Source organism: Musa acuminata, chromosome BXJ1-4 (assembly GCF_036884655.1).
Source record: "Musa acuminata AAA Group cultivar baxijiao chromosome BXJ1-4, Cavendish_Baxijiao_AAA, whole genome shotgun sequence".
NCBI classification, from domain to species: Eukaryota; Viridiplantae; Streptophyta; class Magnoliopsida; order Zingiberales; family Musaceae; genus Musa; species Musa acuminata.
Window position 1 is genome coordinate 32,504,893 of NC_088330.1, and position 8,218 is coordinate 32,513,110.

Sequence of the window (8,218 nt, forward strand, 5' to 3'; positions counted from 1 at the left end):
AGGATAAACATTTCTCTAACCAATTGTTTACGATGGATGGGTTGGCTCCACAGAGTGGCTTTACAACCGAAGAGGTTTATCTTATCGATAAGGTCATGAAGTTTCATGAAAAGGGCAACACCACCATGAAGTTTCATGAAGAGGGCAACACCACAAGGCATTATTCTTGGACAAATGGGAGCATGCAAGCAGACGGATCCTTTGGAGCCCAATTTTTTTCCCTTTTTGTTTTCTGCATTTGTTGGTTTTTCTTTTCCGCATTAAAACAAATACATTACGACCGCCTCGAGTGGCCTCGCCGTGGCCGCTAATCTTCTTCTCCCTCCCATAATAATTTGTATCCTTAAGATTTAATGAAACTTGGGATTTCATGAGCGTTTTATATTAGATTGACATATCATCCGATATTTGTGGAGGATATCGGACGGTGGAGTTTAGTTTAGAGGCTGACGCTATAATTTTCTGGTTATTCTAAAATAAGCCCAACGGAGACGATTCATAGTCGGGTCTCTCTCGATCAGGGTTGGGGTTTCTCTCATCCCCCTATGAGGGAGAAAGACCCATGAGCGCGCTCTCGATCGCTCCGTCCATGGCCGGCGCGGCCGCGCCTTCTGCGGACCCTGACTACCCCGCCGCCGCGTGGTACGGCAACATCCAGTACCTCCTCAACATCTCCGCCGCCGGCGCCGCCTCCTGCCTCCTCCTTTTCATCCTCGTCAAGCTCCAGTCCGACCACCACCGCTTCCCCGGCCCATCCGCCCTTGCCGCTAAGCTCCTCGCCGTCTACCACGCCACCCCCGCCCAGATCGCCCTACGCTGCGGCGCTGACGCCGCCCAGTTCCTCCTCATCGAGCGCGCTAGCTTCTTCGTCCTCCTCGCCCTCGTCGCTGCCCTGCCCCTCAATCTCTACGCCGGCTCCGTCCTCCTTGCGGACCCCTTCGCCCGCACCACCATCTCCCACCTCCGCCCTGGCTCCCCACTCATCTGGCTCCACCTCCTCCTCGTTGTCCTTGTCGTCGCCGTCGCCCATCTCGGCATAACTCGGATGGTAGACGACCTCCGGATAACCCGATTCCGCGACGGCAACGGCAATCCCAGTGACCCCAATTCGAGCTCCATCTCCATCTTCACCATCATGGTGCAGGGCATCCCCAAAGCCCTAACCGCCGCCAAGGCCCCGCTCGAGGAGTACCTTCAGCATCGATATCCTGAAAAGGTCTACCGCGTTGTCATGCCCTTTGATATATGCACCCTGGAGTACCTCGTCTCGAAGTGCACTGGTAAAAATTCTGTCGGATAAAAATTATTTTCGATGAAAAATCGATTTTAAAAACTTGAAAGCGTACGAAATGAATTAATAGCAATAAATACTTAATGAGGTTTGCAGTAAGGAAATAGCAAGAATAAAATATAAACTAGAGAATATAACAATTTATAGTGGTTCAGTCATCGTGATATATATTTATTCATTCGATTTCTCTTCCATCGAGGTCGCATCCCCTAACGGTCTTCCTTCAATAGACGAAGATCAACCATCGTTTTATATCCCTCTTGTTCTTTTACCGGATTTAGGAGATAACAATTACAAGCATTCACTTTCTCTCTAAATAGAATTCTAATACTTAGATTTGGAAGAGGGAATTTTTAAAGAGATTGTAGTAGCGTTTTTTTGCTTTTAGACTCTCTGTGTTTCTATTCTTTAACCAGGGATGAGAGAGGTATTTATAGGCTTCAAATTAATTTAAACTTGGAGCCTAAAACTTTCTCATCCCGAGTTTCTCGGGCATGGGCAGTACCACTGCCTGCGTTGGGCGGTACCACCACACAGTGTCAGTCTGATACTAACACTGTCCTGGGCGGTACCACTACTCAGTTTGGCAGTACCACCGGGTGGTACCATCGCTTGGCACCCTGCTAGGAGCGGTACAATTGCCCAAACTAGCGGTACCATCGCTTGACACAGTCTCGAAGATTGTGTCACGACGATGAGACTTCTTAGGGCATTGTTTGGGCCTCTTATTGGGCCCAACACAATTCTTACATGGGCCTAGTTGGCCCCTAATTGGGTTGGTCCAAATCTAAGCCTAATTACATGCTAACTATGAAATCCTAAGATATTTGCTAAGCTAAACAAGTCCCTATGTCTATTCTTTCGGCAAGCTTCCGACGAACTTCCGACGATCTCTCGGTACTGTTCCAGTGGACTCCCGACAAGCTTCTGGACTTCACGACGATCTTCTTGGTGAGTTTCGACGAGCTTCTCTAGTAAGCTCCGAGACTTCTCGACTGGTTCCATTAGAACTTCCGACGAATGTCCGGACTTTCAATGAACTCTCGAACTCCTAACGAAATCGCGTCCTTGACTCCGGGACTTCATTTTGCTTCATGCCTTGCTATCATAGTTAATCCTGTGTTGGGAAAATCTTTGGGGGCGACATCACATGCGCAACGGAAGAATAAGAAAACAAAATCCTCGATTCCCAAAGAGATGTTCGTCGGCGTGCGAAGATTGGTGCGCAAAATCCGCGAAATTGAAAAACTGTGTATAGAATAGATTGTGTTACCTAGGGAGATCGTATATCCCTGTTTCCTTGCAGATCCTTATGAGAGGGTGAAGGAGGTCAAGCGTTCTCCTCTCTAGCAGTGATCTACATAGCAGGGCTGCGACGACGCTCCTCAAAACTCCAAGCCTGCTCTGAGGTGCAGAGGGGAAGGAGAATAGGAGAGGCAAGCAAAGGCTCTAGCCGATGAAGCTCTGAATCCCTCCTATTTATTGAGGTCCCCTATCAAACCCTAATGGATCCTCGCCTAGTGGGTATTGGATCTGCATCCAATAACCCAAGCATTTTAGATTGGTGGATCTTTATCCAATAATCTCTCATGGGCTCTTATTGGATCTCGTCCATGGGATCCAATAATTCACGGGCTTATTGGATATCCAATAAGACAAGGGCTCCGTCGGATATCTCATATCCGAACCTCTACTCATCGCAATGCCTACCATATGTGTGTGACCCTCTAGGCCCAATATCGAACTGGCCGTGAGTCATACCTATCAGAAGTCCTTTTAACTCAGTGAATTATTATCTTTGTAATAATTCACTTGACTCATCGACTATGGACGTACTAGGCCATTACGCCGTAGTCCCCAAACGATACAGGGGAATCCAATCCATTGGATCTGTCTGTCCTTAGTTACCATGTACCTATAGTCCCTCATCCATCTAATATCCCAGAGACCGTATATCGAGTATGGTGTTGTCAGACCCATACGGTTTCTACTCGAGTCTCGCTCTAATCGGATTCTCTCAGAGAAATCTTTCTCTCTCAACCCGAATGACCTTGGCTAGGGGTTTGTTTGAGCAAGAACACATAAGATATTCCTCTCATGACGCCGAGAGTGGATGATCCTCTATTGACACTCAATAGCCCTCGTAAGGTCGACTACCACTCACAATGACCAGCTGTACTAGATCTGGGACAACCAAACCTATAAGTCTGGTATCAAAGAGTGGAGCACTTATATAGGACATCATTGGTGTCTCAAGTCTAAGGACCAGATATACCACTAGGACTACGGAATCGTTGTCTGACAATAAGGCATCATCAACCATCCAGCATTCTGTAAGCGGATCAATCAATGAACTCATTCTCCAATGAGCACCTGTATTGTATCCCTAATGTCCCTACACGAGCAGTTATGAGACCCGTTGCATCCATCATATGGACGGGTATACAGTACACCAGTCTGTTCGGTTATTACGATATCTCTCTCGAGTAACCTATGCCCGGGATTATTTAGGATATGTGTTTAAAGGTGAATCGATCTCATTTTCGTGATCTCATCACGATCCGATTCTCATTGCACAAATCCAAAGACATCACTATATATATATATATATATATATATATATATATATATATATATATATATATATATATATATATATATATATATATATATATATATATATATATATATATATATATGCAATAGTTATAAAGTGATATATGTCAAAATATAACAAGCAAAAAGATTCTGTATCAAATCACACGTGTCATTACTCACGTGATTGGCTTGCTCGGCACCTATGACTAGCATCCTGCACATGTAAAACGGGTGTACATGTCTTCAATAGTCTCTCTTAGTTCCATACAAAACAACTCAAAATCATATATTAAAAAAATAATCTTCAAATTTTTTACTCTATTAGTGTCTTCGTGTGTGATTTCGAGAGTGCGCCAAATATCGAAAACCATTTTGCAAGTAGAAACCCGATTAAACTCAGTTTTGTCTAAAGCGCAAAATAGAGCATTCATAGCTCTAGCATTTAAAGAAAACATCTTCTTCTCCAAATCATTCCAATAGTTCATTGAATGAGAAGACCTTTTAAAACTGGATTTGATAATCTTCCATAAGTTCAAATCCAAATAAAGCAAGAAAACTCTCATTCGAGTTTTCCAATAAGTATAGTCCGTCCCATTAAAAAAGAGAGGACGAATAAGAGAGTGACCCTCTTAAAAGCCAAAAAGAGTAATTTCTATTTAGGTGTTAAACCAAATTAGAAAACAAGGCTCTGATACCAATTGTTAGGATCAAGGTCGACACTAAGAGGGGGGGTGAATTAGTGCATCAGTAAAAACTACGTCGGTTTGAAAAACCTTCATACGATAAAAATCGTTTCTGACGAAAAATCGATTTTGGAAACTTAACTTGAAAGCGTACGTAATGAATTGAAGGCAATAAGCACTTAAGGAGATTCGCAATAAGGTAATAGCAAGAATAAAATGCAAACTAGAGAACACGATAGTTTATAATGGTTCGGTCATCGTGACATACATCCACTCCTCTGATTCCTCTTATGTCGAAGCCATCGGCATTCACTAACGGTCTTCCTTCAATAGGCGAAGACCAATCACCTTTTTACACCCCTCTTCTCCTTTTACCGGGTTTAGGAGATAAAACTTACAAACACTCACTCTACTCTCTAAACAGAATTCTAATACTTAGACTTGGAGGAAGGAATTTCTAAAGAGATTGCAGCAATGTTTCTTTGCTTTTAGACTCTGTGCTTGTGTTCTTTAACCAAGGATGAGAGGGGTCTTTATAGGCTTCAAGTTGATTTAAACTTGGAGCCTAAAACTTTCCCATCCTGAGTTTTCCGAGCACGGGCGGTACCACCGCCCAATGTCAGTTTGACACTGATACTGTCCTGGGTAGTACTATCACCCAATCTGGTGGTACTATCGCCTGGGGGGCAGTGCTGGGCAGTACCACTACTTGGCACCTCGCTAGGGGCGGTATAATCGCCCAGACTGGCAGTACCACTGCCTGACATAGTCTCGAAGACTATGCCACGATTGTAAGACTTCTTGAGACACTGTTTGGGCCTCTTATTTGGCCCACCACAATCCTTACATGGGCTTAGCTGGCCCTTAATTGGGTTGGCTCAAATCCAAGCCCAATTATGTGCTAACTACGAAATCCTAAGATATTTGCTAAGCTAAACAAGTCCCTATGTCTATTCTTCCGGCGAGCTTCCGGCGATCTTCTGACGATCTCTCGGCAAGCTTCTGGACTTCACGATGATCTTCTTGGCGAGTTTCGATGAGCTTCTCTAGCAAGCTCCGAGACTTCTCGGTTGGTTCCGTCAGAACTTCCGACGAACTCTCGAACTCCCAACGAAATTGTGTCCTTGACTCAGGGACTTCATTTTGCTTCATGCCTTACTATCGTAATTAATCCTGCACATGTAAAACATACTTCGATCTAAACAATTAATACTAAGCATTAATTAAGTTGTTCGGAATTTCATTGGTCCCTCAACGCTTCGTCCGATTTTTTAGCGCATCGTCCTCTCTTGCGGCCTATTGTCCAATCGGCTAGTTGACACTGTATTAATATCCGCTCTTCTTGGCCCAATGCCCGAATCCATGGCCCGAAGCCTTCTATCGATACGTCGACCGTTTTTCCGGTCCGACGTCTAATATTCTGACATGTTATCCTCCAGCATAACATGATTTTTCCTGCTTTAATTGTCTTATCATGATCGAAGCATCCTGTATCACTCAAAACACAGATTAAAATATAAACATAATTATCAATTAGTTTCATCATCAAAATATGAGATTCAATATACCAATGTCCAGAACGACATCTCTTGGCTCGAAGCTCGTCGGACGCCCGATCCCTATCGAACGATGGTGACGAAGGCATCTAGATTGATGAGCATCTGTGGATGAGGAAGGCTGCAGAATTTGAGAAAGGCTGAGAAAGCTGCAGAATTTGAGGTTGGTACTGCAAAGGAAACTTTTGGACTACCAGGATGGACGGGCGCCTGGCGCCGGAATTGCATTCGTGGTCTTTAAAGACGTTTACACTGCCAACAAGGCTTTGAGGGATTTCAGGTCGGAGAGGAAGAAGAGGCCCATCGGGCAGTTCTTCCCCCTGATGGAGCTCCAGCTCGAGCGGAGCCGGTGGAGGGTTGAGAGGGCCCCGCCGGCAGAAGACATCTACTGGAACCACTTGGGCTTGAGCAAGCTTTCATTGAGATTGCGGAAGAACGCTGTGAACACTTGCCTCCTCCTGATGCTTCTGTTTTGCAGTTCACCTCTTGCAATCATCAGCGCAATGAAGAGTGCTGCAAGGATAATTAATGCAGAGGCCGTTGATCATGCTCAGTCATGGTTAACTTGGCTTGAGGGCTCGAGCTGGTTTGGGGCTCTCGTTCTCCAGTTCTTGCCTAATGTCCTCATATTCGTGAGCATGTACATAATCATCCCGTGTGCACTGTCCTATCTTTCCAAGTTCGAGTGCCATCTCACTGTTTCTGGGGAGCAGAGAGCTGCATTGCTAAAGATGGTTTGCTTCTTCTTGGTGAATCTCAATCTCTTGCGTGCAATGGTGGAGTCATCACTTGATAGTGCGATACTTCGAATGGGGAGGTGTTACATGGATGGGGAAGATTGCAAACAAATCGAGCAGTATATGAGTGCTTCATTCCTGTCAAGGTCCTGTCTCTCCACCCTTGCGTTTCTCATCACGAGCACCTTTCTTGGGATATCCTTTGATTTGTTGGCTCCAATGCCTTGGATAAAGAACATTCTGAAGAAATTCCGGAAGAATGACATGCTTCAACTAGTTCCGGAACAAAATGTGGACTACTCAGTAGAGCAAATCAATGAAGAAAGCAATTTGCGGATGCCTCTCGTTTCTGATAGAGTTGATAGTTTGGATTTGAATGGTGCCGAAGTACAAGATCTTTCAGTGTATCCTATAGACAGGAGCTTCCACACCCCAAAGCAGACATTTGACTTTGCACGGTACTATGCTTTTAATCTCACAATTTTTGCGCTCACCATGATCTATTCCTTGTTTGCTCAGCTCGTGGTTCCTGTAGGTGCCATCTACTTTGGCTACCGATACGTAGCGGACAAGTATAACTTCTTGTTTGTGTACAGAGTTCAGGGATTCCCAGCTATAACTTCTTGTTTGTGTACAGAGTTGAGGGATTCCCAGCTGGTAACGACGGGAAACTGATGGACAGGGTCTTATGCATTATGCATTTTTGTGTAGTCTTGTTTCATCTGTCCATGTTGTTTTTCTTCTCAATCCGTGGTGACTCCACAAAGCTGCAGGCCATCTTTACTCTAGGATTGGTGTTGTTCTACAAAATGCTCCCCTCGAGAACCAATAGTTTTCAGCCTGTCTTTGTTGGAAGGCATTCAGGCCGCCTGTAGCTTTGTGGATGGACCAACTGACTATGAGGTTTTCTCCAACATTGACATCGATTGGGATATCTAACAATCATGATCATAAGTTTGAGTTCCATACTACTTTGTGCTGTCAATGCTGCTTTGCAACAGGCCTTGGATAATGTATAGATGCTTGTGTTGTGTGGCTCATCCTAATATCCTTGCGTGTGTCATGAGCTTCCTTTTATTTATTTGTCTTATAGAATCCATGTGTATTTTTTGTTGTTGGCTCGGCCTGTGATAGGGTAAAGTTCGAAATTTGATGCCTTTTCAACCTAACTCTAATGGTCGTGAGGAGGAGTTGTATGACAAGTTCAAAATCTGTGGTGGAACGGTGATTGCATTTATGGATTCATGTGGCTACTTCTTGTCTGAGAACAGTGAGACCACTACATTCAGCCAACGACAAGTTTCTCTGCTGTGGTCCAAAGTATGTGGTACCATGTTAGAATGAAAGAGAAGA

The 8,218-nt window shown here is 44.5% G+C and overlaps 1 pseudogene; it reads left to right on the forward strand.

Annotated features, from left to right (window-relative positions):
* The first annotated feature begins 533 nt into the window (after positions 1–533).
* Positions 534–7,813, forward strand: LOC135653431 (CSC1-like protein At4g35870; annotated as a pseudogene).
* Positions 7,814–8,218: the final 405 nt, after the last annotated feature.